The following is a 27,303-nucleotide window of genomic DNA, read 5'->3' on the forward strand; positions in this document are numbered from 1 at the left end:
AATACTAAGAAAGGGCGGCCTATGAAAGAATTACTACTTTCAATAAGTACACTTAAACGGCTAATTGGGAATAGAAAAACTGTAAAAAGCCCTCTGAGAAAGCCCCCCTCTAACCTTTGATAGTAAGCTTTTCTGTAGTCTGCCTGTTGATGTATTTTCCGTTTGAACTGTGCACAACATGAAGAGACGGAACACTGGCGGCTTGTCACAATGCCCCCCGATGACATCACAATAGCGCTGCTGCCTAGAAAACAAGCTGCGCAGAAGAAGTTGTTCTTTGGGTGGGAGGGTGGGCTAGTGGAAGGAGGGGGCAATCTCTTTTTTTCCCGGGTGGTAGGGGGATGACAGGAGAAGGGAAGCGGGTGGTGAGAAAGGTACAGAGGGCAGGGTTTGGGGGCTGGGAAGGAAAGGGAAAAGATTAGGGTTTGGGGATGATGAAAGGGCTTTCTACGGGTAAGGATGGCAAAGGGTGGCAGTGACGGAAAGTCAGGCAACCTGTCCTGTCCGTCTTTTTGTATCGTGAATTGGAAAGACTGCAAGGGGGAGGGGAGTTGCTTGCGCCCTAAAGGAGGAGTTATTCAGATTCATTGCAGTGGGCGGCGGCTGCAAAACGCACCATTCTTCTTGTTTTGGCTCTGCAAAGCAGCCTTTTCAAGGGTTGGCTTGGGTGACAAAATGTCTTGTGTAGGCGTGGGTTTGTCTCCCTCTCGCTCTCTCTCCCTAAGATGTGTCCGGCATAGGCCAGGGTGCCACTCGAGGCCCAAACCAATTCTGGTTATCGCTTCTCGGCCTTTTGGCTAAGATCAAGTGTAGTATCTGTTCTTATCAGTTTAATATCTGATACGTCCCCTATCTGGGGACCATATATTAAATGGATTTTTAGAACAGGGAGATGGAAAAAGAGCTTGCTCTGTCCACTCCACGCATTGACCTGGTATTGCAGTACCTCCAGGAACGGTGCACCCCTTCTTAACCCAGTTTCCAAAAGCAGAACTCAATTCACCTGATTCATATTAGCCCGATTTAATGAATTGGAAGAAAGCATACGTCTTCATATGCACCTCAATTTGGCCCATTCACTTTTCACACTTCCTCCTTTTGTTTTTTATCTTTCACACTTTTGACTTTCTTTATTCATCCAAATAGCAAACTCATCACCACTCAACCTGACCAACTCGGCTATGTCCCCGTGCTGCAGTTCTCTGTCTTATCTAGATCATTTGCAATTGAATGGAATAGATCCCTTTTGGACAAAGTGGATTCACCTGCTGCTGCAGTGACCACAGGTGTGATAACATCTAGAATTGGCATCTGGTGCGATCTCTCCGCTTCCACTCCAAAGAAAGTTACCTGTTTATTCCTATCATGCATTGGTTTTTGGGGTTTTCTTTGAGTAATGATGATCTCTTTAGTAGTCTGTTGGCGCCCTCTCCTGGAGGAATAGTTTGCTTGCTCTTGGACATTCTAAAAGAGAGGTCATGATAGACATTGAGCTTCTGAGCTCAATTGGGGACAGTCATGGGTGATGAATGTTTGCAACCTACTGCGAAGCCTCATACCGCAATATAAGGAACGTCAAATACTAAGAAAGGGCGGCCTATGAAAGAATTACTACTTTCAATAAGTACACTTAAACGGCTAATTGGGAATAGAAAAACTGTAAAAAGCCCTCTGAGAAAGCCCCCCTCTAACCTTTGATAGTAAGCTTTTCTGTAGTCTGCCTGTTGATGTATTTTCCGTTTGAACTGTGCACAACATGAAGAGACGGAACACTGGCGGCTTGTCACAATGCCCCCCGATGACATCACAATAGCGCTGCTGCCTAGAAAACAAGCTGCGCAGAAGAAGTTGTTCTTTGGGTGGGAGGGTGGGCTAGTGGAAGGAGGGGGCAATCTCTTTTTTTCCCGGGTGGTAGGGGGATGACAGGAGAAGGGAAGCGGGTGGTGAGAAAGGTACAGAGGGCAGGGTTTGGGGGCTGGGAAGGAAAGGGAAAAGATTAGGGTTTGGGGATGATGAAAGGGCTTTCTACGGGTAAGGATGGCAAAGGGTGGCAGTGACGGAAAGTCAGGCAACCTGTCCTGTCCGTCTTTTTGTATCGTGAATTGGAAAGACTGCAAGGGGGAGGGGAGTTGCTTGCGCCCTAAAGGAGGAGTTATTCAGATTCATTGCAGTGGGCGGCGGCTGCAAAACGCACCATTCTTCTTGTTTTGGCTCTGCAAAGCAGCCTTTTCAAGGGTTGGCTTGGGTGACAAAATGTCTTGTGTAGGCGTGGGTTTGTCTCCCTCTCGCTCTCTCTCCCTAAGATGTGTCCGGCATAGGCCAGGGTGCCACTCGAGGCCCAAACCAATTCTGGTTATCGCTTCTCGGCCTTTTGGCTAAGATCAAGTGTAGTATCTGTTCTTATCAGTTTAATATCTGATACGTCCCCTATCTGGGGACCATATATTAAATGGATTTTTAGAACAGGGAGATGGAAAAAGAGCTTGCTCTGTCCACTCCACGCATTGACCTGGTATTGCAGTACCTCCAGGAACGGTGCACCCCTTCTTAACCCAGTTTCCAAAAGCAGAACTCAATTCACCTGATTCATATTAGCCCGATTTAATGAATTGGAAGAAAGCATACGTCTTCATATGCACCTCAATTTGGCCCATTCACTTTTCACACTTCCTCCTTTTGTTTTTTATCTTTCACACTTTTGACTTTCTTTATTCATCCAAATAGCAAACTCATCACCACTCAACCTGACCAACTCGGCTATGTCCCCGTGCTGCAGTTCTCTGTCTTATCTAGATCATTTGCAATTGAATGGAATAGATCCCTTTTGGACAAAGTGGATTCACCTGCTGCTGCAGTGACCACAGGTGTGATAACATCTAGAATTGGCATCTGGTGCGATCTCTCCGCTTCCACTCCAAAGAAAGTTACCTGTTTATTCCTATCATGCATTGGTTTTTGGGGTTTTCTTTGAGTAATGATGATCTCTTTAGTAGTCTGTTGGCGCCCTCTCCTGGAGGAATAGTTTGCTTGCTCTTGGACATTCTAAAAGAGAGGTCATGATAGACATTGAGCTTCTGAGCTCAATTGGGGACAGTCATGGGTGATGAATGTTTGCAACCTACTGCGAAGCCTCATACCGCAATATAAGGAACGTCAAATACTAAGAAAGGGCGGCCTATGAAAGAATTACTACTTTCAATAAGTACACTTAAACGGCTAATTGGGAATAGAAAAACTGTAAAAAGCCCTCTGAGAAAGCCCCCCTCTAACCTTTGATAGTAAGCTTTTCTGTAGTCTGCCTGTTGATGTATTTTCCGTTTGAACTGTGCACAACATGAAGAGACGGAACACTGGCGGCTTGTCACAATGCCCCCCGATGACATCACAATAGCGCTGCTGCCTAGAAAACAAGCTGCGCAGAAGAAGTTGTTCTTTGGGTGGGAGGGTGGGCTAGTGGAAGGAGGGGGCAATCTCTTTTTTTCCCGGGTGGTAGGGGGATGACAGGAGAAGGGAAGCGGGTGGTGAGAAAGGTACAGAGGGCAGGGTTTGGGGGCTGGGAAGGAAAGGGAAAAGATTAGGGTTTGGGGATGATGAAAGGGCTTTCTACGGGTAAGGATGGCAAAGGGTGGCAGTGACGGAAAGTCAGGCAACCTGTCCTGTCCGTCTTTTTGTATCGTGAATTGGAAAGACTGCAAGGGGGAGGGGAGTTGCTTGCGCCCTAAAGGAGGAGTTATTCAGATTCATTGCAGTGGGCGGCGGCTGCAAAACGCACCATTCTTCTTGTTTTGGCTCTGCAAAGCAGCCTTTTCAAGGGTTGGCTTGGGTGACAAAATGTCTTGTGTAGGCGTGGGTTTGTCTCCCTCTCGCTCTCTCTCCCTAAGATGTGTCCGGCATAGGCCAGGGTGCCACTCGAGGCCCAAACCAATTCTGGTTATCGCTTCTCGGCCTTTTGGCTAAGATCAAGTGTAGTATCTGTTCTTATCAGTTTAATATCTGATACGTCCCCTATCTGGGGACCATATATTAAATGGATTTTTAGAACAGGGAGATGGAAAAAGAGCTTGCTCTGTCCACTCCACGCATTGACCTGGTATTGCAGTACCTCCAGGAACGGTGCACCCCTTCTTAACCCAGTTTCCAAAAGCAGAACTCAATTCACCTGATTCATATTAGCCCGATTTAATGAATTGGAAGAAAGCATACGTCTTCATATGCACCTCAATTTGGCCCATTCACTTTTCACACTTCCTCCTTTTGTTTTTTATCTTTCACACTTTTGACTTTCTTTATTCATCCAAATAGCAAACTCATCACCACTCAACCTGACCAACTCGGCTATGTCCCCGTGCTGCAGTTCTCTGTCTTATCTAGATCATTTGCAATTGAATGGAATAGATCCCTTTTGGACAAAGTGGATTCACCTGCTGCTGCAGTGACCACAGGTGTGATAACATCTAGAATTGGCATCTGGTGCGATCTCTCCGCTTCCACTCCAAAGAAAGTTACCTGTTTATTCCTATCATGCATTGGTTTTTGGGGTTTTCTTTGAGTAATGATGATCTCTTTAGTAGTCTGTTGGCGCCCTCTCCTGGAGGAATAGTTTGCTTGCTCTTGGACATTCTAAAAGAGAGGTCATGATAGACATTGAGCTTCTGAGCTCAATTGGGGACAGTCATGGGTGATGAATGTTTGCAACCTACTGCGAAGCCTCATACCGCAATATAAGGAACGTCAAATACTAAGAAAGGGCGGCCTATGAAAGAATTACTACTTTCAATAAGTACACTTAAACGGCTAATTGGGAATAGAAAAACTGTAAAAAGCCCTCTGAGAAAGCCCCCCTCTAACCTTTGATAGTAAGCTTTTCTGTAGTCTGCCTGTTGATGTATTTTCCGTTTGAACTGTGCACAACATGAAGAGACGGAACACTGGCGGCTTGTCACAATGCCCCCCGATGACATCACAATAGCGCTGCTGCCTAGAAAACAAGCTGCGCAGAAGAAGTTGTTCTTTGGGTGGGAGGGTGGGCTAGTGGAAGGAGGGGGCAATCTCTTTTTTTCCCGGGTGGTAGGGGGATGACAGGAGAAGGGAAGCGGGTGGTGAGAAAGGTACAGAGGGCAGGGTTTGGGGGCTGGGAAGGAAAGGGAAAAGATTAGGGTTTGGGGATGATGAAAGGGCTTTCTACGGGTAAGGATGGCAAAGGGTGGCAGTGACGGAAAGTCAGGCAACCTGTCCTGTCCGTCTTTTTGTATCGTGAATTGGAAAGACTGCAAGGGGGAGGGGAGTTGCTTGCGCCCTAAAGGAGGAGTTATTCAGATTCATTGCAGTGGGCGGCGGCTGCAAAACGCACCATTCTTCTTGTTTTGGCTCTGCAAAGCAGCCTTTTCAAGGGTTGGCTTGGGTGACAAAATGTCTTGTGTAGGCGTGGGTTTGTCTCCCTCTCGCTCTCTCTCCCTAAGATGTGTCCGGCATAGGCCAGGGTGCCACTCGAGGCCCAAACCAATTCTGGTTATCGCTTCTCGGCCTTTTGGCTAAGATCAAGTGTAGTATCTGTTCTTATCAGTTTAATATCTGATACGTCCCCTATCTGGGGACCATATATTAAATGGATTTTTAGAACAGGGAGATGGAAAAAGAGCTTGCTCTGTCCACTCCACGCATTGACCTGGTATTGCAGTACCTCCAGGAACGGTGCACCCCTTCTTAACCCAGTTTCCAAAAGCAGAACTCAATTCACCTGATTCATATTAGCCCGATTTAATGAATTGGAAGAAAGCATACGTCTTCATATGCACCTCAATTTGGCCCATTCACTTTTCACACTTCCTCCTTTTGTTTTTTATCTTTCACACTTTTGACTTTCTTTATTCATCCAAATAGCAAACTCATCACCACTCAACCTGACCAACTCGGCTATGTCCCCGTGCTGCAGTTCTCTGTCTTATCTAGATCATTTGCAATTGAATGGAATAGATCCCTTTTGGACAAAGTGGATTCACCTGCTGCTGCAGTGACCACAGGTGTGATAACATCTAGAATTGGCATCTGGTGCGATCTCTCCGCTTCCACTCCAAAGAAAGTTACCTGTTTATTCCTATCATGCATTGGTTTTTGGGGTTTTCTTTGAGTAATGATGATCTCTTTAGTAGTCTGTTGGCGCCCTCTCCTGGAGGAATAGTTTGCTTGCTCTTGGACATTCTAAAAGAGAGGTCATGATAGACATTGAGCTTCTGAGCTCAATTGGGGACAGTCATGGGTGATGAATGTTTGCAACCTACTGCGAAGCCTCATACCGCAATATAAGGAACGTCAAATACTAAGAAAGGGCGGCCTATGAAAGAATTACTACTTTCAATAAGTACACTTAAACGGCTAATTGGGAATAGAAAAACTGTAAAAAGCCCTCTGAGAAAGCCCCCCTCTAACCTTTGATAGTAAGCTTTTCTGTAGTCTGCCTGTTGATGTATTTTCCGTTTGAACTGTGCACAACATGAAGAGACGGAACACTGGCGGCTTGTCACAATGCCCCCCGATGACATCACAATAGCGCTGCTGCCTAGAAAACAAGCTGCGCAGAAGAAGTTGTTCTTTGGGTGGGAGGGTGGGCTAGTGGAAGGAGGGGGCAATCTCTTTTTTTCCCGGGTGGTAGGGGGATGACAGGAGAAGGGAAGCGGGTGGTGAGAAAGGTACAGAGGGCAGGGTTTGGGGGCTGGGAAGGAAAGGGAAAAGATTAGGGTTTGGGGATGATGAAAGGGCTTTCTACGGGTAAGGATGGCAAAGGGTGGCAGTGACGGAAAGTCAGGCAACCTGTCCTGTCCGTCTTTTTGTATCGTGAATTGGAAAGACTGCAAGGGGGAGGGGAGTTGCTTGCGCCCTAAAGGAGGAGTTATTCAGATTCATTGCAGTGGGCGGCGGCTGCAAAACGCACCATTCTTCTTGTTTTGGCTCTGCAAAGCAGCCTTTTCAAGGGTTGGCTTGGGTGACAAAATGTCTTGTGTAGGCGTGGGTTTGTCTCCCTCTCGCTCTCTCTCCCTAAGATGTGTCCGGCATAGGCCAGGGTGCCACTCGAGGCCCAAACCAATTCTGGTTATCGCTTCTCGGCCTTTTGGCTAAGATCAAGTGTAGTATCTGTTCTTATCAGTTTAATATCTGATACGTCCCCTATCTGGGGACCATATATTAAATGGATTTTTAGAACAGGGAGATGGAAAAAGAGCTTGCTCTGTCCACTCCACGCATTGACCTGGTATTGCAGTACCTCCAGGAACGGTGCACCCCTTCTTAACCCAGTTTCCAAAAGCAGAACTCAATTCACCTGATTCATATTAGCCCGATTTAATGAATTGGAAGAAAGCATACGTCTTCATATGCACCTCAATTTGGCCCATTCACTTTTCACACTTCCTCCTTTTGTTTTTTATCTTTCACACTTTTGACTTTCTTTATTCATCCAAATAGCAAACTCATCACCACTCAACCTGACCAACTCGGCTATGTCCCCGTGCTGCAGTTCTCTGTCTTATCTAGATCATTTGCAATTGAATGGAATAGATCCCTTTTGGACAAAGTGGATTCACCTGCTGCTGCAGTGACCACAGGTGTGATAACATCTAGAATTGGCATCTGGTGCGATCTCTCCGCTTCCACTCCAAAGAAAGTTACCTGTTTATTCCTATCATGCATTGGTTTTTGGGGTTTTCTTTGAGTAATGATGATCTCTTTAGTAGTCTGTTGGCGCCCTCTCCTGGAGGAATAGTTTGCTTGCTCTTGGACATTCTAAAAGAGAGGTCATGATAGACATTGAGCTTCTGAGCTCAATTGGGGACAGTCATGGGTGATGAATGTTTGCAACCTACTGCGAAGCCTCATACCGCAATATAAGGAACGTCAAATACTAAGAAAGGGCGGCCTATGAAAGAATTACTACTTTCAATAAGTACACTTAAACGGCTAATTGGGAATAGAAAAACTGTAAAAAGCCCTCTGAGAAAGCCCCCCTCTAACCTTTGATAGTAAGCTTTTCTGTAGTCTGCCTGTTGATGTATTTTCCGTTTGAACTGTGCACAACATGAAGAGACGGAACACTGGCGGCTTGTCACAATGCCCCCCGATGACATCACAATAGCGCTGCTGCCTAGAAAACAAGCTGCGCAGAAGAAGTTGTTCTTTGGGTGGGAGGGTGGGCTAGTGGAAGGAGGGGGCAATCTCTTTTTTTCCCGGGTGGTAGGGGGATGACAGGAGAAGGGAAGCGGGTGGTGAGAAAGGTACAGAGGGCAGGGTTTGGGGGCTGGGAAGGAAAGGGAAAAGATTAGGGTTTGGGGATGATGAAAGGGCTTTCTACGGGTAAGGATGGCAAAGGGTGGCAGTGACGGAAAGTCAGGCAACCTGTCCTGTCCGTCTTTTTGTATCGTGAATTGGAAAGACTGCAAGGGGGAGGGGAGTTGCTTGCGCCCTAAAGGAGGAGTTATTCAGATTCATTGCAGTGGGCGGCGGCTGCAAAACGCACCATTCTTCTTGTTTTGGCTCTGCAAAGCAGCCTTTTCAAGGGTTGGCTTGGGTGACAAAATGTCTTGTGTAGGCGTGGGTTTGTCTCCCTCTCGCTCTCTCTCCCTAAGATGTGTCCGGCATAGGCCAGGGTGCCACTCGAGGCCCAAACCAATTCTGGTTATCGCTTCTCGGCCTTTTGGCTAAGATCAAGTGTAGTATCTGTTCTTATCAGTTTAATATCTGATACGTCCCCTATCTGGGGACCATATATTAAATGGATTTTTAGAACAGGGAGATGGAAAAAGAGCTTGCTCTGTCCACTCCACGCATTGACCTGGTATTGCAGTACCTCCAGGAACGGTGCACCCCTTCTTAACCCAGTTTCCAAAAGCAGAACTCAATTCACCTGATTCATATTAGCCCGATTTAATGAATTGGAAGAAAGCATACGTCTTCATATGCACCTCAATTTGGCCCATTCACTTTTCACACTTCCTCCTTTTGTTTTTTATCTTTCACACTTTTGACTTTCTTTATTCATCCAAATAGCAAACTCATCACCACTCAACCTGACCAACTCGGCTATGTCCCCGTGCTGCAGTTCTCTGTCTTATCTAGATCATTTGCAATTGAATGGAATAGATCCCTTTTGGACAAAGTGGATTCACCTGCTGCTGCAGTGACCACAGGTGTGATAACATCTAGAATTGGCATCTGGTGCGATCTCTCCGCTTCCACTCCAAAGAAAGTTACCTGTTTATTCCTATCATGCATTGGTTTTTGGGGTTTTCTTTGAGTAATGATGATCTCTTTAGTAGTCTGTTGGCGCCCTCTCCTGGAGGAATAGTTTGCTTGCTCTTGGACATTCTAAAAGAGAGGTCATGATAGACATTGAGCTTCTGAGCTCAATTGGGGACAGTCATGGGTGATGAATGTTTGCAACCTACTGCGAAGCCTCATACCGCAATATAAGGAACGTCAAATACTAAGAAAGGGCGGCCTATGAAAGAATTACTACTTTCAATAAGTACACTTAAACGGCTAATTGGGAATAGAAAAACTGTAAAAAGCCCTCTGAGAAAGCCCCCCTCTAACCTTTGATAGTAAGCTTTTCTGTAGTCTGCCTGTTGATGTATTTTCCGTTTGAACTGTGCACAACATGAAGAGACGGAACACTGGCGGCTTGTCACAATGCCCCCCGATGACATCACAATAGCGCTGCTGCCTAGAAAACAAGCTGCGCAGAAGAAGTTGTTCTTTGGGTGGGAGGGTGGGCTAGTGGAAGGAGGGGGCAATCTCTTTTTTTCCCGGGTGGTAGGGGGATGACAGGAGAAGGGAAGCGGGTGGTGAGAAAGGTACAGAGGGCAGGGTTTGGGGGCTGGGAAGGAAAGGGAAAAGATTAGGGTTTGGGGATGATGAAAGGGCTTTCTACGGGTAAGGATGGCAAAGGGTGGCAGTGACGGAAAGTCAGGCAACCTGTCCTGTCCGTCTTTTTGTATCGTGAATTGGAAAGACTGCAAGGGGGAGGGGAGTTGCTTGCGCCCTAAAGGAGGAGTTATTCAGATTCATTGCAGTGGGCGGCGGCTGCAAAACGCACCATTCTTCTTGTTTTGGCTCTGCAAAGCAGCCTTTTCAAGGGTTGGCTTGGGTGACAAAATGTCTTGTGTAGGCGTGGGTTTGTCTCCCTCTCGCTCTCTCTCCCTAAGATGTGTCCGGCATAGGCCAGGGTGCCACTCGAGGCCCAAACCAATTCTGGTTATCGCTTCTCGGCCTTTTGGCTAAGATCAAGTGTAGTATCTGTTCTTATCAGTTTAATATCTGATACGTCCCCTATCTGGGGACCATATATTAAATGGATTTTTAGAACAGGGAGATGGAAAAAGAGCTTGCTCTGTCCACTCCACGCATTGACCTGGTATTGCAGTACCTCCAGGAACGGTGCACCCCTTCTTAACCCAGTTTCCAAAAGCAGAACTCAATTCACCTGATTCATATTAGCCCGATTTAATGAATTGGAAGAAAGCATACGTCTTCATATGCACCTCAATTTGGCCCATTCACTTTTCACACTTCCTCCTTTTGTTTTTTATCTTTCACACTTTTGACTTTCTTTATTCATCCAAATAGCAAACTCATCACCACTCAACCTGACCAACTCGGCTATGTCCCCGTGCTGCAGTTCTCTGTCTTATCTAGATCATTTGCAATTGAATGGAATAGATCCCTTTTGGACAAAGTGGATTCACCTGCTGCTGCAGTGACCACAGGTGTGATAACATCTAGAATTGGCATCTGGTGCGATCTCTCCGCTTCCACTCCAAAGAAAGTTACCTGTTTATTCCTATCATGCATTGGTTTTTGGGGTTTTCTTTGAGTAATGATGATCTCTTTAGTAGTCTGTTGGCGCCCTCTCCTGGAGGAATAGTTTGCTTGCTCTTGGACATTCTAAAAGAGAGGTCATGATAGACATTGAGCTTCTGAGCTCAATTGGGGACAGTCATGGGTGATGAATGTTTGCAACCTACTGCGAAGCCTCATACCGCAATATAAGGAACGTCAAATACTAAGAAAGGGCGGCCTATGAAAGAATTACTACTTTCAATAAGTACACTTAAACGGCTAATTGGGAATAGAAAAACTGTAAAAAGCCCTCTGAGAAAGCCCCCCTCTAACCTTTGATAGTAAGCTTTTCTGTAGTCTGCCTGTTGATGTATTTTCCGTTTGAACTGTGCACAACATGAAGAGACGGAACACTGGCGGCTTGTCACAATGCCCCCCGATGACATCACAATAGCGCTGCTGCCTAGAAAACAAGCTGCGCAGAAGAAGTTGTTCTTTGGGTGGGAGGGTGGGCTAGTGGAAGGAGGGGGCAATCTCTTTTTTTCCCGGGTGGTAGGGGGATGACAGGAGAAGGGAAGCGGGTGGTGAGAAAGGTACAGAGGGCAGGGTTTGGGGGCTGGGAAGGAAAGGGAAAAGATTAGGGTTTGGGGATGATGAAAGGGCTTTCTACGGGTAAGGATGGCAAAGGGTGGCAGTGACGGAAAGTCAGGCAACCTGTCCTGTCCGTCTTTTTGTATCGTGAATTGGAAAGACTGCAAGGGGGAGGGGAGTTGCTTGCGCCCTAAAGGAGGAGTTATTCAGATTCATTGCAGTGGGCGGCGGCTGCAAAACGCACCATTCTTCTTGTTTTGGCTCTGCAAAGCAGCCTTTTCAAGGGTTGGCTTGGGTGACAAAATGTCTTGTGTAGGCGTGGGTTTGTCTCCCTCTCGCTCTCTCTCCCTAAGATGTGTCCGGCATAGGCCAGGGTGCCACTCGAGGCCCAAACCAATTCTGGTTATCGCTTCTCGGCCTTTTGGCTAAGATCAAGTGTAGTATCTGTTCTTATCAGTTTAATATCTGATACGTCCCCTATCTGGGGACCATATATTAAATGGATTTTTAGAACAGGGAGATGGAAAAAGAGCTTGCTCTGTCCACTCCACGCATTGACCTGGTATTGCAGTACCTCCAGGAACGGTGCACCCCTTCTTAACCCAGTTTCCAAAAGCAGAACTCAATTCACCTGATTCATATTAGCCCGATTTAATGAATTGGAAGAAAGCATACGTCTTCATATGCACCTCAATTTGGCCCATTCACTTTTCACACTTCCTCCTTTTGTTTTTTATCTTTCACACTTTTGACTTTCTTTATTCATCCAAATAGCAAACTCATCACCACTCAACCTGACCAACTCGGCTATGTCCCCGTGCTGCAGTTCTCTGTCTTATCTAGATCATTTGCAATTGAATGGAATAGATCCCTTTTGGACAAAGTGGATTCACCTGCTGCTGCAGTGACCACAGGTGTGATAACATCTAGAATTGGCATCTGGTGCGATCTCTCCGCTTCCACTCCAAAGAAAGTTACCTGTTTATTCCTATCATGCATTGGTTTTTGGGGTTTTCTTTGAGTAATGATGATCTCTTTAGTAGTCTGTTGGCGCCCTCTCCTGGAGGAATAGTTTGCTTGCTCTTGGACATTCTAAAAGAGAGGTCATGATAGACATTGAGCTTCTGAGCTCAATTGGGGACAGTCATGGGTGATGAATGTTTGCAACCTACTGCGAAGCCTCATACCGCAATATAAGGAACGTCAAATACTAAGAAAGGGCGGCCTATGAAAGAATTACTACTTTCAATAAGTACACTTAAACGGCTAATTGGGAATAGAAAAACTGTAAAAAGCCCTCTGAGAAAGCCCCCCTCTAACCTTTGATAGTAAGCTTTTCTGTAGTCTGCCTGTTGATGTATTTTCCGTTTGAACTGTGCACAACATGAAGAGACGGAACACTGGCGGCTTGTCACAATGCCCCCCGATGACATCACAATAGCGCTGCTGCCTAGAAAACAAGCTGCGCAGAAGAAGTTGTTCTTTGGGTGGGAGGGTGGGCTAGTGGAAGGAGGGGGCAATCTCTTTTTTTCCCGGGTGGTAGGGGGATGACAGGAGAAGGGAAGCGGGTGGTGAGAAAGGTACAGAGGGCAGGGTTTGGGGGCTGGGAAGGAAAGGGAAAAGATTAGGGTTTGGGGATGATGAAAGGGCTTTCTACGGGTAAGGATGGCAAAGGGTGGCAGTGACGGAAAGTCAGGCAACCTGTCCTGTCCGTCTTTTTGTATCGTGAATTGGAAAGACTGCAAGGGGGAGGGGAGTTGCTTGCGCCCTAAAGGAGGAGTTATTCAGATTCATTGCAGTGGGCGGCGGCTGCAAAACGCACCATTCTTCTTGTTTTGGCTCTGCAAAGCAGCCTTTTCAAGGGTTGGCTTGGGTGACAAAATGTCTTGTGTAGGCGTGGGTTTGTCTCCCTCTCGCTCTCTCTCCCTAAGATGTGTCCGGCATAGGCCAGGGTGCCACTCGAGGCCCAAACCAATTCTGGTTATCGCTTCTCGGCCTTTTGGCTAAGATCAAGTGTAGTATCGTTCGAAAAGGTGGTTTAAGGCTCCGGCCACCTTAGTACAATGATGCAATGCACACTGGAAGGTTGCGCTTGTTAGTACTTTGGGAGGATAGTATATCCATCTAGAGGAAACCATGGCCCTACCAGGATCGAGGCTATTAGACTGAGTAAGTGTGGGGGTTATGGTGCAATGTGCCCCAGGAATGGACACCCTGGAGGGAGTCTGAACTTGCTAGGTTGGGACCCTGGTAAGCCTCAGACTCTGTCGCACGCCGCGCCTTGCCTATTCATACTTTCCAAGCATATTGCCCTATCCCGGCCTTCTGGCTAAGAAGGGAAATTTTTATAATCCCGGTCGGAGGTCCGGTCAGCTTTGGGCTGAGAAACCAACACCCGGTTGGAGGTCCGGGTCAGCTTTGGCTGGGAAACCAACACCCGGTTGGAGGTCCGGTTAGCCTTGGGCTGAGAAACCAACACCCGGTTGGAGGTCCGGTCAGCCTTGGGCTGAGAAACCAACACCCGGTTGGAGGTCCGGTCAGCCTTGGGCTGAGAAACCAACACCGGTTGACGGTCCGGGCAGTCTCGGCTGCGAAACCAACGACTAGTAGCTCCCTACTCCACTTGGGTAAGATGCCTCGGTGGACGCTGGGAGCAACAACAAGGCTCAACCAGGCTTCGGCTTGGGGGAGCACCGAAGATCCCTGACCCTCGCTGTGGCCTTCTGGCTCGGAGGGACGGGGTTGATTTTTGGGGATCCTCTTCTCACGGAGGGGTCCACACGAATCCTAGCCTTTGCACTGTTTTTGGTGTGACTTCGGTCATGCATTTTTGCGGTGCTTTGGAAAGCTTCATTAAATCAAAATCTGTTCTTATCAGTTTAATATCTGATACGTCCCCTATCTGGGGACCATATATTAAATGGATTTTTAGAACAGGGAGATGGAAAAAGAGCTTGCTCTGTCCACTCCACGCATTGACCTGGTATTGCAGTACCTCCAGGAACGGTGCACCCCTTCTTAACCCAGTTTCCAAAAGCAGAACTCAATTCACCTGATTCATATTAGCCCGATTTAATGAATTGGAAGAAAGCATACGTCTTCATATGCACCTCAATTTGGCCCATTCACTTTTCACACTTCCTCCTTTTGTTTTTTATCTTTCACACTTTTGACTTTCTTTATTCATCCAAATAGCAAACTCATCACCACTCAACCTGACCAACTCGGCTATGTCCCCGTGCTGCAGTTCTCTGTCTTATCTAGATCATTTGCAATTGAATGGAATAGATCCCTTTTGGACAAAGTGGATTCACCTGCTGCTGCAGTGACCACAGGTGTGATAACATCTAGAATTGGCATCTGGTGCGATCTCTCCGCTTCCACTCCAAAGAAAGTTACCTGTTTATTCCTATCATGCATTGGTTTTTGGGGTTTTCTTTGAGTAATGATGATCTCTTTAGTAGTCTGTTGGCGCCCTCTCCTGGAGGAATAGTTTGCTTGCTCTTGGACATTCTAAAAGAGAGGTCATGATAGACATTGAGCTTCTGAGCTCAATTGGGGACAGTCATGGGTGATGAATGTTTGCAACCTACTGCGAAGCCTCATACCGCAATATAAGGAACGTCAAATACTAAGAAAGGGCGGCCTATGAAAGAATTACTACTTTCAATAAGTACACTTAAACGGCTAATTGGGAATAGAAAAACTGTAAAAAGCCCTCTGAGAAAGCCCCCCTCTAACCTTTGATAGTAAGCTTTTCTGTAGTCTGCCTGTTGATGTATTTTCCGTTTGAACTGTGCACAACATGAAGAGACGGAACACTGGCGGCTTGTCACAATGCCCCCCGATGACATCACAATAGCGCTGCTGCCTAGAAAACAAGCTGCGCAGAAGAAGTTGTTCTTTGGGTGGGAGGGTGGGCTAGTGGAAGGAGGGGGCAATCTCTTTTTTTCCCGGGTGGTAGGGGGATGACAGGAGAAGGGAAGCGGGTGGTGAGAAAGGTACAGAGGGCAGGGTTTGGGGGCTGGGAAGGAAAGGGAAAAGATTAGGGTTTGGGGATGATGAAAGGGCTTTCTACGGGTAAGGATGGCAAAGGGTGGCAGTGACGGAAAGTCAGGCAACCTGTCCTGTCCGTCTTTTTGTATCGTGAATTGGAAAGACTGCAAGGGGGAGGGGAGTTGCTTGCGCCCTAAAGGAGGAGTTATTCAGATTCATTGCAGTGGGCGGCGGCTGCAAAACGCACCATTCTTCTTGTTTTGGCTCTGCAAAGCAGCCTTTTCAAGGGTTGGCTTGGGTGACAAAATGTCTTGTGTAGGCGTGGGTTTGTCTCCCTCTCGCTCTCTCTCCCTAAGATGTGTCCGGCATAGGCCAGGGTGCCACTCGAGGCCCAAACCAATTCTGGTTATCGCTTCTCGGCCTTTTGGCTAAGATCAAGTGTAGTATCTGTTCTTATCAGTTTAATATCTGATACGTCCCCTATCTGGGGACCATATATTAAATGGATTTTTAGAACAGGGAGATGGAAAAAGAGCTTGCTCTGTCCACTCCACGCATTGACCTGGTATTGCAGTACCTCCAGGAACGGTGCACCCCTTCTTAACCCAGTTTCCAAAAGCAGAACTCAATTCACCTGATTCATATTAGCCCGATTTAATGAATTGGAAGAAAGCATACGTCTTCATATGCACCTCAATTTGGCCCATTCACTTTTCACACTTCCTCCTTTTGTTTTTTATCTTTCACACTTTTGACTTTCTTTATTCATCCAAATAGCAAACTCATCACCACTCAACCTGACCAACTCGGCTATGTCCCCGTGCTGCAGTTCTCTGTCTTATCTAGATCATTTGCAATTGAATGGAATAGATCCCTTTTGGACAAAGTGGATTCACCTGCTGCTGCAGTGACCACAGGTGTGATAACATCTAGAATTGGCATCTGGTGCGATCTCTCCGCTTCCACTCCAAAGAAAGTTACCTGTTTATTCCTATCATGCATTGGTTTTTGGGGTTTTCTTTGAGTAATGATGATCTCTTTAGTAGTCTGTTGGCGCCCTCTCCTGGAGGAATAGTTTGCTTGCTCTTGGACATTCTAAAAGAGAGGTCATGATAGACATTGAGCTTCTGAGCTCAATTGGGGACAGTCATGGGTGATGAATGTTTGCAACCTACTGCGAAGCCTCATACCGCAATATAAGGAACGTCAAATACTAAGAAAGGGCGGCCTATGAAAGAATTACTACTTTCAATAAGTACACTTAAACGGCTAATTGGGAATAGAAAAACTGTAAAAAGCCCTCTGAGAAAGCCCCCCTCTAACCTTTGATAGTAAGCTTTTCTGTAGTCTGCCTGTTGATGTATTTTCCGTTTGAACTGTGCACAACATGAAGAGACGGAACACTGGCGGCTTGTCACAATGCCCCCCGATGACATCACAATAGCGCTGCTGCCTAGAAAACAAGCTGCGCAGAAGAAGTTGTTCTTTGGGTGGGAGGGTGGGCTAGTGGAAGGAGGGGGCAATCTCTTTTTTTCCCGGGTGGTAGGGGGATGACAGGAGAAGGGAAGCGGGTGGTGAGAAAGGTACAGAGGGCAGGGTTTGGGGGCTGGGAAGGAAAGGGAAAAGATTAGGGTTTGGGGATGATGAAAGGGCTTTCTACGGGTAAGGATGGCAAAGGGTGGCAGTGACGGAAAGTCAGGCAACCTGTCCTGTCCGTCTTTTTGTATCGTGAATTGGAAAGACTGCAAGGGGGAGGGGAGTTGCTTGCGCCCTAAAGGAGGAGTTATTCAGATTCATTGCAGTGGGCGGCGGCTGCAAAACGCACCATTCTTCTTGTTTTGGCTCTGCAAAGCAGCCTTTTCAAGGGTTGGCTTGGGTGACAAAATGTCTTGTGTAGGCGTGGGTTTGTCTCCCTCTCGCTCTCTCTCCCTAAGATGTGTCCGGCATAGGCCAGGGTGCCACTCGAGGCCCAAACCAATTCTGGTTATCGCTTCTCGGCCTTTTGGCTAAGATCAAGTGTAGTATCTGTTCTTATCAGTTTAATATCTGATACGTCCCCTATCTGGGGACCATATATTAAATGGATTTTTAGAACAGGGAGATGGAAAAAGAGCTTGCTCTGTCCACTCCACGCATTGACCTGGTATTGCAGTACCTCCAGGAACGGTGCACCCCTTCTTAACCCAGTTTCCAAAAGCAGAACTCAATTCACCTGATTCATATTAGCCCGATTTAATGAATTGGAAGAAAGCATACGTCTTCATATGCACCTCAATTTGGCCCATTCACTTTTCACACTTCCTCCTTTTGTTTTTTATCTTTCACACTTTTGACTTTCTTTATTCATCCAAATAGCAAACTCATCACCACTCAACCTGACCAACTCGGCTATGTCCCCGTGCTGCAGTTCTCTGTCTTATCTAGATCATTTGCAATTGAATGGAATAGATCCCTTTTGGACAAAGTGGATTCACCTGCTGCTGCAGTGACCACAGGTGTGATAACATCTAGAATTGGCATCTGGTGCGATCTCTCCGCTTCCACTCCAAAGAAAGTTACCTGTTTATTCCTATCATGCATTGGTTTTTGGGGTTTTCTTTGAGTAATGATGATCTCTTTAGTAGTCTGTTGGCGCCCTCTCCTGGAGGAATAGTTTGCTTGCTCTTGGACATTCTAAAAGAGAGGTCATGATAGACATTGAGCTTCTGAGCTCAATTGGGGACAGTCATGGGTGATGAATGTTTGCAACCTACTGCGAAGCCTCATACCGCAATATAAGGAACGTCAAATACTAAGAAAGGGCGGCCTATGAAAGAATTACTACTTTCAATAAGTACACTTAAACGGCTAATTGGGAATAGAAAAACTGTAAAAAGCCCTCTGAGAAAGCCCCCCTCTAACCTTTGATAGTAAGCTTTTCTGTAGTCTGCCTGTTGATGTATTTTCCGTTTGAACTGTGCACAACATGAAGAGACGGAACACTGGCGGCTTGTCACAATGCCCCCCGATGACATCACAATAGCGCTGCTGCCTAGAAAACAAGCTGCGCAGAAGAAGTTGTTCTTTGGGTGGGAGGGTGGGCTAGTGGAAGGAGGGGGCAATCTCTTTTTTTCCCGGGTGGTAGGGGGATGACAGGAGAAGGGAAGCGGGTGGTGAGAAAGGTACAGAGGGCAGGGTTTGGGGGCTGGGAAGGAAAGGGAAAAGATTAGGGTTTGGGGATGATGAAAGGGCTTTCTACGGGTAAGGATGGCAAAGGGTGGCAGTGACGGAAAGTCAGGCAACCTGTCCTGTCCGTCTTTTTGTATCGTGAATTGGAAAGACTGCAAGGGGGAGGGGAGTTGCTTGCGCCCTAAAGGAGGAGTTATTCAGATTCATTGCAGTGGGCGGCGGCTGCAAAACGCACCATTCTTCTTGTTTTGGCTCTGCAAAGCAGCCTTTTCAAGGGTTGGCTTGGGTGACAAAATGTCTTGTGTAGGCGTGGGTTTGTCTCCCTCTCGCTCTCTCTCCCTAAGATGTGTCCGGCATAGGCCAGGGTGCCACTCGAGGCCCAAACCAATTCTGGTTATCGCTTCTCGGCCTTTTGGCTAAGATCAAGTGTAGTATCTGTTCTTATCAGTTTAATATCTGATACGTCCCCTATCTGGGGACCATATATTAAATGGATTTTTAGAACAGGGAGATGGAAAAAGAGCTTGCTCTGTCCACTCCACGCATTGACCTGGTATTGCAGTACCTCCAGGAACGGTGCACCCCTTCTTAACCCAGTTTCCAAAAGCAGAACTCAATTCACCTGATTCATATTAGCCCGATTTAATGAATTGGAAGAAAGCATACGTCTTCATATGCACCTCAATTTGGCCCATTCACTTTTCACACTTCCTCCTTTTGTTTTTTATCTTTCACACTTTTGACTTTCTTTATTCATCCAAATAGCAAACTCATCACCACTCAACCTGACCAACTCGGCTATGTCCCCGTGCTGCAGTTCTCTGTCTTATCTAGATCATTTGCAATTGAATGGAATAGATCCCTTTTGGACAAAGTGGATTCACCTGCTGCTGCAGTGACCACAGGTGTGATAACATCTAGAATTGGCATCTGGTGCGATCTCTCCGCTTCCACTCCAAAGAAAGTTACCTGTTTATTCCTATCATGCATTGGTTTTTGGGGTTTTCTTTGAGTAATGATGATCTCTTTAGTAGTCTGTTGGCGCCCTCTCCTGGAGGAATAGTTTGCTTGCTCTTGGACATTCTAAAAGAGAGGTCATGATAGACATTGAGCTTCTGAGCTCAATTGGGGACAGTCATGGGTGATGAATGTTTGCAACCTACTGCGAAGCCTCATACCGCAATATAAGGAACGTCAAATACTAAGAAAGGGCGGCCTATGAAAGAATTACTACTTTCAATAAGTACACTTAAACGGCTAATTGGGAATAGAAAAACTGTAAAAAGTCCTCTGAGAAAGCCCCCCTCTAACCTTTGATAGTAAGCTTTTCTGTAGTCTGCCTGTTGATGTATTTTCCGTTTGAACTGTGCACAACATGAAGAGACGGAACACTGGCGGCTTGTCACAATGCCCCCCGATGACATCACAATAGCGCTGCTGCCTAGAAAACAAGCTGCGCAGAAGAAGTTGTTCTTTGGGTGGGAGGGTGGGCTAGTGGAAGGAGGGGGCAATCTCTTTTTTTCCCGGGTGGTAGGGGGATGACAGGAGAAGGGAAGCGGGTGGTGAGAAAGGTACAGAGGGCAGGGTTTGGGGGCTGGGAAGGAAAGGGAAAAGATTAGGGTTTGGGGATGATGAAAGGGCTTTCTACGGGTAAGGATGGCAAAGGGTGGCAGTGACGGAAAGTCAGGCAACCTGTCCTGTCCGTCTTTTTGTATCGTGAATTGGAAAGACTGCAAGGGGGAGGGGAGTTGCTTGCGCCCTAAAGGAGGAGTTATTCAGATTCATTGCAGTGGGCGGCGGCTGCAAAACGCACCATTCTTCTTGTTTTGGCTCTGCAAAGCAGCCTTTTCAAGGGTTGGCTTGGGTGACAAAATGTCTTGTGTAGGCGTGGGTTTGTCTCCCTCTCGCTCTCTCTCCCTAAGATGTGTCCGGCATAGGCCAGGGTGCCACTCGAGGCCCAAACCAATTCTGGTTATCGCTTCTCGGCCTTTTGGCTAAGATCAAGTGTAGTATCTGTTCTTATCAGTTTAATATCTGATACGTCCCCTATCTGGGGACCATATATTAAATGGATTTTTAGAACAGGGAGATGGAAAAAGAGCTTGCTCTGTCCACTCCACGCATTGACCTGGTATTGCAGTACCTCCAGGAACGGTGCACCCCTTCTTAACCCAGTTTCCAAAAGCAGAACTCAATTCACCTGATTCATATTAGCCCGATTTAATGAATTGGAAGAAAGCATACGTCTTCATATGCACCTCAATTTGGCCCATTCACTTTTCACACTTCCTCCTTTTGTTTTTTATCTTTCACACTTTTGACTTTCTTTATTCATCCAAATAGCAAACTCATCACCACTCAACCTGACCAACTCGGCTATGTCCCCGTGCTGCAGTTCTCTGTCTTATCTAGATCATTTGCAATTGAATGGAATAGATCCCTTTTGGACAAAGTGGATTCACCTGCTGCTGCAGTGACCACAGGTGTGATAACATCTAGAATTGGCATCTGGTGCGATCTCTCCGCTTCCACTCCAAAGAAAGTTACCTGTTTATTCCTATCATGCATTGGTTTTTGGGGTTTTCTTTGAGTAATGATGATCTCTTTAGTAGTCTGTTGGCGCCCTCTCCTGGAGGAATAGTTTGCTTGCTCTTGGACATTCTAAAAGAGAGGTCATGATAGACATTGAGCTTCTGAGCTCAATTGGGGACAGTCATGGGTGATGAATGTTTGCAACCTACTGCGAAGCCTCATACCGCAATATAAGGAACGTCAAATACTAAGAAAGGGCGGCCTATGAAAGAATTACTACTTTCAATAAGTACACTTAAACGGCTAATTGGGAATAGAAAAACTGTAAAAAGCCCTCTGAGAAAGCCCCCCTCTAACCTTTGATAGTAAGCTTTTCTGTAGTCTGCCTGTTGATGTATTTTCCGTTTGAACTGTGCACAACATGAAGAGACGGAACACTGGCGGCTTGTCACAATGCCCCCCGATGACATCACAATAGCGCTGCTGCCTAGAAAACAAGCTGCGCAGAAGAAGTTGTTCTTTGGGTGGGAGGGTGGGCTAGTGGAAGGAGGGGGCAATCTCTTTTTTTCCCGGGTGGTAGGGGGATGACAGGAGAAGGGAAGCGGGTGGTGAGAAAGGTACAGAGGGCAGGGTTTGGGGGCTGGGAAGGAAAGGGAAAAGATTAGGGTTTGGGGATGATGAAAGGGCTTTCTACGGGTAAGGATGGCAAAGGGTGGCAGTGACGGAAAGTCAGGCAACCTGTCCTGTCCGTCTTTTTGTATCGTGAATTGGAAAGACTGCAAGGGGGAGGGGAGTTGCTTGCGCCCTAAAGGAGGAGTTATTCAGATTCATTGCAGTGGGCGGCGGCTGCAAAACGCACCATTCTTCTTGTTTTGGCTCTGCAAAGCAGCCTTTTCAAGGGTTGGCTTGGGTGACAAAATGTCTTGTGTAGGCGTGGGTTTGTCTCCCTCTCGCTCTCTCTCCCTAAGATGTGTCCGGCATAGGCCAGGGTGCCACTCGAGGCCCAAACCAATTCTGGTTATCGCTTCTCGGCCTTTTGGCTAAGATCAAGTGTAGTATCTGTTCTTATCAGTTTAATATCTGATACGTCCCCTATCTGGGGACCATATATTAAATGGATTTTTAGAACAGGGAGATGGAAAAAGAGCTTGCTCTGTCCACTCCACGCATTGACCTGGTATTGCAGTACCTCCAGGAACAGTGCACCCCTTCTTAACCCAGTTTCCAAAAGCAGAACTCAATTCACCTGATTCATATTAGCCCGATTTAATGAATTGGAAGAAAGCATACGTCTTCATATGCACCTCAATTTGGCCCATTCACTTTTCACACTTCCTCCTTTTGTTTTTTATCTTTCACACTTTTGACTTTCTTTATTCATCCAAATAGCAAACTCATCACCACTCAACCTGACCAACTCGGCTATGTCCCCGTGCTGCAGTTCTCTGTCTTATCTAGATCATTTGCAATTGAATGGAATAGATCCCTTTTGGACAAAGTGGATTCACCTGCTGCTGCAGTGACCACAGGTGTGATAACATCTAGAATTGGCATCTGGTGCGATCTCTCCGCTTCCACTCCAAAGAAAGTTACCTGTTTATTCCTATCATGCATTGGTTTTTGGGGTTTTCTTTGAGTAATGATGATCTCTTTAGTAGTCTGTTGGCGCCCTCTCCTGGAGGAATAGTTTGCTTGCTCTTGGACATTCTAAAAGAGAGGTCATGATAGACATTGAGCTTCTGAGCTCAATTGGGGACAGTCATGGGTGATGAATGTTTGCAACCTACTGCGAAGCCTCATACCGCAATATAAGGAACGTCAAATACTAAGAAAGGGCGGCCTATGAAAGAATTACTACTTTCAATAAGTACACTTAAACGGCTAATTGGGAATAGAAAAACTGTAAAAAGCCCTCTGAGAAAGCCCCCCTCTAACCTTTGATAGTAAGCTTTTCTGTAGTCTGCCTGTTGATGTATTTTCCGTTTGAACTGTGCACAACATGAAGAGACGGAACACTGGCGGCTTGTCACAATGCCCCCCGATGACATCACAATAGCGCTGCTGCCTAGAAAACAAGCTGCGCAGAAGAAGTTGTTCTTTGGGTGGGAGGGTGGGCTAGTGGAAGGAGGGGGCAATCTCTTTTTTTCCCGGGTGGTAGGGGGATGACAGGAGAAGGGAAGCGGGTGGTGAGAAAGGTACAGAGGGCAGGGTTTGGGGGCTGGGAAGGAAAGGGAAAAGATTAGGGTTTGGGGATGATGAAAGGGCTTTCTACGGGTAAGGATGGCAAAGGGTGGCAGTGACGGAAAGTCAGGCAACCTGTCCTGTCCGTCTTTTTGTATCGTGAATTGGAAAGACTGCAAGGGGGAGGGGAGTTGCTTGCGCCCTAAAGGAGGAGTTATTCAGATTCATTGCAGTGGGCGGCGGCTGCAAAACGCACCATTCTTCTTGTTTTGGCTCTGCAAAGCAGCCTTTTCAAGGGTTGGCTTGGGTGACAAAATGTCTTGTGTAGGCGTGGGTTTGTCTCCCTCTCGCTCTCTCTCCCTAAGATGTGTCCGGCATAGGCCAGGGTGCCACTCGAGGCCCAAACCAATTCTGGTTATCGCTTCTCGGCCTTTTGGCTAAGATCAAGTGTAGTGTTGTTCGAAGAGGTGGTTTAAGCTCCAGGCCACCTTAGTACAATGATACAATGCACACTGGAAGGTTGCGCTTGCTAGTACTCTGGGTGGATAGTATATTCATCTAGAGGAAAACATGGCCCTACCAGGATCGAGGCTATTAGACTGAGTAAGGGTGGGGGGCTATGGTACAACGTGACCCAGGACTGACGACCCTGGAGTGAGTCTGAGCTTGCTGGCTTGGGACCCCGGCAAGCCTTGGGCTCTGTAGCACACCGTACCTTGCCTTTCCATACTTTTTGAGCATATTACCCTATCCCGGCCTTCTGGCTAGGAAGGGAAATTTTTATAATCCCGGTCGGAGGTCTGGTCAGCTTTGGGCTGAGAAACTAACACCCGGTTGGAGGTCTGGCTCAGCTTCGGCTGAGAAACCAACACCCGGTTGGAGGTCTGGGTCAGCTTCGGCTGAGAAACCAACACCCGGTTGGAGGTCCGGTTAGCCTTGGGCTGAGAAACCAACACCGGTTGACGGTCCGGGCAGTTTCGGCTGCGAAACCAACAACTAGTAGCTCTCTACTCCACTTGGGTAAGATGCCTGGGTGGACGCTGGGAGCAACGACAAGGCTCAACCAGGCTTCGGCTTGGGGGAGCACCGAAGATCCCTGACCCTTGCTGTGGCCTTCTGGCTCGGAGGGACGGGGTTGATTTTTGGGGACCCTCTCCTCACGGTGGGGTCCACACGAATCCTAGCCTTTGCACTGTTTTTGGTGTGACTTCGGTCATGCATTTTTTGTGGTGCTTTGGAAAGCTTCATTAAATCAAAATCTGTTCTTATCAGTTTAATATCTGATACGTCCCCTATCTGGGGACCATATATTAAATGGATTTTTAGAACAGGGAGATGGAAAAAGAGCTTGCTCTGTCCACTCCACGCATTGACCTGGTATTGCAGTACCTCCAGGAACGGTGCACCCCTTCTTAACCCAGTTTCCAAAAGCAGAACTCAATTCACCTGATTCATATTAGCCCGATTTAATGAATTGGAAGAAAGCATACGTCTTCATATGCACCTCAATTTGGCCCATTCACTTTTCACACTTCCTCCTTTTGTTTTTTATCTTTCACACTTTTGACTTTCTTTATTCATCCAAATAGCAAACTCATCACCACTCAACCTGACCAACTCGGCTATGTCCCCGTGCTGCAGTTCTCTGTCTTATCTAGATCATTTGCAATTGAATGGAATAGATCCCTTTTGGACAAAGTGGATTCACCTGCTGCTGCAGTGACCACAGGTGTGATAACATCTAGAATTGGCATCTGGTGCGATCTCTCCGCTTCCACTCCAAAGAAAGTTACCTGTTTATTCCTATCATGCATTGGTTTTTGGGGTTTTCTTTGAGTAATGATGATCTCTTTAGTAGTCTGTTGGCGCCCTCTCCTGGAGGAATAGTTTGCTTGCTCTTGGACATTCTAAAAGAGAGGTCATGATAGACATTGAGCTTCTGAGCTCAATTGGGGACAGTCATGGGTGATGAATGTTTGCAACCTACTGCGAAGCCTCATACCGCAATATAAGGAACGTCAAATACTAAGAAAGGGCGGCCTATGAAAGAATTACTACTTTCAATAAGTACACTTAAACGGCTAATTGGGAATAGAAAAACTGTAAAAAGCCCTCTGAGAAAGCCCCCCTCTAACCTTTGATAGTAAGCTTTTCTGTAGTCTGCCTGTTGATGTATTTTCCGTTTGAACTGTGCACAACATGAAGAGACGGAACACTGGCGGCTTGTCACAATGCCCCCCGATGACATCACAATAGCGCTGCTGCCTAGAAAACAAGCTGCGCAGAAGAAGTTGTTCTTTGGGTGGGAGGGTGGGCTAGTGGAAGGAGGGGGCAATCTCTTTTTTTCCCGGGTGGTAGGGGGATGACAGGAGAAGGGAAGCGGGTGGTGAGAAAGGTACAGAGGGCAGGGTTTGGGGGCTGGGAAGGAAAGGGAAAAGATTAGGGTTTGGGGATGATGAAAGGGCTTTCTACGGGTAAGGATGGCAAAGGGTGGCAGTGACGGAAAGTCAGGCAACCTGTCCTGTCCGTCTTTTTGTATCGTGAATTGGAAAGACTGCAAGGGGGAGGGGAGTTGCTTGCGCCCTAAAGGAGGAGTTATTCAGATTCATTGCAGTGGGCGGCGGCTGCAAAACGCACCATTCTTCTTGTTTTGGCTCTGCAAAGCAGCCTTTTCAAGGGTTGGCTTGGGTGACAAAATGTCTTGTGTAGGCGTGGGTTTGTCTCCCTCTCGCTCTCTCTCCCTAAGATGTGTCCGGCATAGGCCAGGGTGCCACTCGAGGCCCAAACCAATTCTGGTTATCGCTTCTCGGCCTTTTGGCTAAGATCAAGTGTAGTATCTGTTCTTATCAGTTTAATATCTGATACGTCCCCTATCTGGGGACCATATATTAAATGGATTTTTAGAACAGGGAGATGGAAAAAGAGCTTGCTCTGTCCACTCCACGCATTGACCTGGTATTGCAGTACCTCCAGGAACGGTGCACCCCTTCTTAACCCAGTTTCCAAAAGCAGAACTCAATTCACCTGATTCATATTAGCCCGATTTAATGAATTGGAAGAAAGCATACGTCTTCATATGCACCTCAATTTGGCCCATTCACTTTTCACACTTCCTCCTTTTGTTTTTTATCTTTCACACTTTTGACTTTCTTTATTCATCCAAATAGCAAACTCATCACCACTCAACCTGACCAACTCGGCTATGTCCCCGTGCTGCAGTTCTCTGTCTTATCTAGATCATTTGCAATTGAATGGAATAGATCCCTTTTGGACAAAGTGGATTCACCTGCTGCTGCAGTGACCACAGGTGTGATAACATCTAGAATTGGCATCTGGTGCGATCTCTCCGCTTCCACTCCAAAGAAAGTTACCTGTTTATTCCTATCATGCATTGGTTTTTGGGGTTTTCTTTGAGTAATGATGATCTCTTTAGTAGTCTGTTGGCGCCCTCTCCTGGAGGAATAGTTTGCTTGCTCTTGGACATTCTAAAAGAGAGGTCATGATAGACATTGAGCTTCTGAGCTCAATTGGGGACAGTCATGGGTGATGAATGTTTGCAACCTACTGCGAAGCCTCATACCGCAATATAAGGAACGTCAAATACTAAGAAAGGGCGGCCTATGAAAGAATTACTACTTTCAATAAGTACACTTAAACGGCTAATTGGGAATAGAAAAACTGTAAAAAGCCCTCTGAGAAAGCCCCCCTCTAACCTTTGATAGTAAGCTTTTCTGTAGTCTGCCTGTTGATGTATTTTCCGTTTGAACTGTGCACAACATGAAGAGACGGAACACTGGCGGCTTGTCACAATGCCCCCCGATGACATCACAATAGCGCTGCTGCCTAGAAAACAAGCTGCGCAGAAGAAGTTGTTCTTTGGGTGGGAGGGTGGGCTAGTGGAAGGAGGGGGCAATCTCTTTTTTTCCCGGGTGGTAGGGGGATGACAGGAGAAGGGAAGCGGGTGGTGAGAAAGGTACAGAGGGCAGGGTTTGGGGGCTGGGAAGGAAA

The 27,303-nt window shown here is 46.8% G+C and overlaps 16 non-coding genes and 1 pseudogene across 16 annotated transcripts; all 17 read left to right on the top strand.

Annotated features, from left to right (window-relative positions):
* The first annotated feature begins 777 nt into the window (after positions 1-777).
* Positions 778-968, top strand: LOC142285303 (U2 spliceosomal RNA). Its single transcript, XR_012746715.1, has one exon. It is a non-coding gene; the product is annotated as a U2 spliceosomal RNA (small nuclear RNA).
* A 1,387-nt stretch (positions 969-2,355) lies between these two features.
* LOC142285304 (U2 spliceosomal RNA) lies at positions 2,356-2,546 on the top strand. The gene has a single exon (XR_012746716.1). It is a non-coding gene; the product is annotated as a U2 spliceosomal RNA (small nuclear RNA).
* Positions 2,547-3,933: 1,387 nt separating this feature from the next.
* LOC142285305 (U2 spliceosomal RNA) lies at positions 3,934-4,124 on the top strand. Its single transcript, XR_012746717.1, has one exon. It is a non-coding gene; the product is annotated as a U2 spliceosomal RNA (small nuclear RNA).
* A 1,387-nt stretch (positions 4,125-5,511) lies between these two features.
* Positions 5,512-5,702, top strand: LOC142285306 (U2 spliceosomal RNA). Its single transcript, XR_012746718.1, has one exon. It is a non-coding gene; the product is annotated as a U2 spliceosomal RNA (small nuclear RNA).
* Positions 5,703-7,089: 1,387 nt separating this feature from the next.
* Positions 7,090-7,280, top strand: LOC142285307 (U2 spliceosomal RNA). The gene has a single exon (XR_012746719.1). It is a non-coding gene; the product is annotated as a U2 spliceosomal RNA (small nuclear RNA).
* Positions 7,281-8,667: 1,387 nt separating this feature from the next.
* Positions 8,668-8,858, top strand: LOC142285309 (U2 spliceosomal RNA). The gene has a single exon (XR_012746721.1). It is a non-coding gene; the product is annotated as a U2 spliceosomal RNA (small nuclear RNA).
* A 1,387-nt stretch (positions 8,859-10,245) lies between these two features.
* On the top strand, positions 10,246-10,436 carry LOC142285310 (U2 spliceosomal RNA). Its single transcript, XR_012746722.1, has one exon. It is a non-coding gene; the product is annotated as a U2 spliceosomal RNA (small nuclear RNA).
* Positions 10,437-11,823: 1,387 nt separating this feature from the next.
* LOC142285311 (U2 spliceosomal RNA) lies at positions 11,824-12,014 on the top strand. Its single transcript, XR_012746723.1, has one exon. It is a non-coding gene; the product is annotated as a U2 spliceosomal RNA (small nuclear RNA).
* A 1,387-nt stretch (positions 12,015-13,401) lies between these two features.
* LOC142285363 (U2 spliceosomal RNA) lies at positions 13,402-13,543 on the top strand (annotated as a pseudogene).
* Positions 13,544-14,240: 697 nt separating this feature from the next.
* On the top strand, positions 14,241-14,435 carry LOC142285351 (U2 spliceosomal RNA). Its single transcript, XR_012746756.1, has one exon. It is a non-coding gene; the product is annotated as a U2 spliceosomal RNA (small nuclear RNA).
* A 1,387-nt stretch (positions 14,436-15,822) lies between these two features.
* LOC142285312 (U2 spliceosomal RNA) lies at positions 15,823-16,013 on the top strand. The gene has a single exon (XR_012746724.1). It is a non-coding gene; the product is annotated as a U2 spliceosomal RNA (small nuclear RNA).
* A 1,387-nt stretch (positions 16,014-17,400) lies between these two features.
* Positions 17,401-17,591, top strand: LOC142285313 (U2 spliceosomal RNA). The gene has a single exon (XR_012746725.1). It is a non-coding gene; the product is annotated as a U2 spliceosomal RNA (small nuclear RNA).
* A 1,387-nt stretch (positions 17,592-18,978) lies between these two features.
* Positions 18,979-19,169, top strand: LOC142285314 (U2 spliceosomal RNA). Its single transcript, XR_012746726.1, has one exon. It is a non-coding gene; the product is annotated as a U2 spliceosomal RNA (small nuclear RNA).
* Positions 19,170-20,556: 1,387 nt separating this feature from the next.
* LOC142285315 (U2 spliceosomal RNA) lies at positions 20,557-20,747 on the top strand. The gene has a single exon (XR_012746727.1). It is a non-coding gene; the product is annotated as a U2 spliceosomal RNA (small nuclear RNA).
* A 1,387-nt stretch (positions 20,748-22,134) lies between these two features.
* On the top strand, positions 22,135-22,325 carry LOC142285302 (U2 spliceosomal RNA). The gene has a single exon (XR_012746714.1). It is a non-coding gene; the product is annotated as a U2 spliceosomal RNA (small nuclear RNA).
* A 2,185-nt stretch (positions 22,326-24,510) lies between these two features.
* On the top strand, positions 24,511-24,706 carry LOC142285353 (U2 spliceosomal RNA). Its single transcript, XR_012746758.1, has one exon. It is a non-coding gene; the product is annotated as a U2 spliceosomal RNA (small nuclear RNA).
* A 1,387-nt stretch (positions 24,707-26,093) lies between these two features.
* Positions 26,094-26,284, top strand: LOC142285317 (U2 spliceosomal RNA). The gene has a single exon (XR_012746728.1). It is a non-coding gene; the product is annotated as a U2 spliceosomal RNA (small nuclear RNA).
* The last annotated feature ends 1,019 nt before the right edge of the window (positions 26,285-27,303 follow it).

The sequence above is a fragment of the Anomaloglossus baeobatrachus genome, unplaced genomic scaffold (assembly GCF_048569485.1).
Source record: "Anomaloglossus baeobatrachus isolate aAnoBae1 unplaced genomic scaffold, aAnoBae1.hap1 Scaffold_599, whole genome shotgun sequence".
NCBI classification, from domain to species: domain Eukaryota; kingdom Metazoa; phylum Chordata; class Amphibia; order Anura; family Aromobatidae; genus Anomaloglossus; species Anomaloglossus baeobatrachus.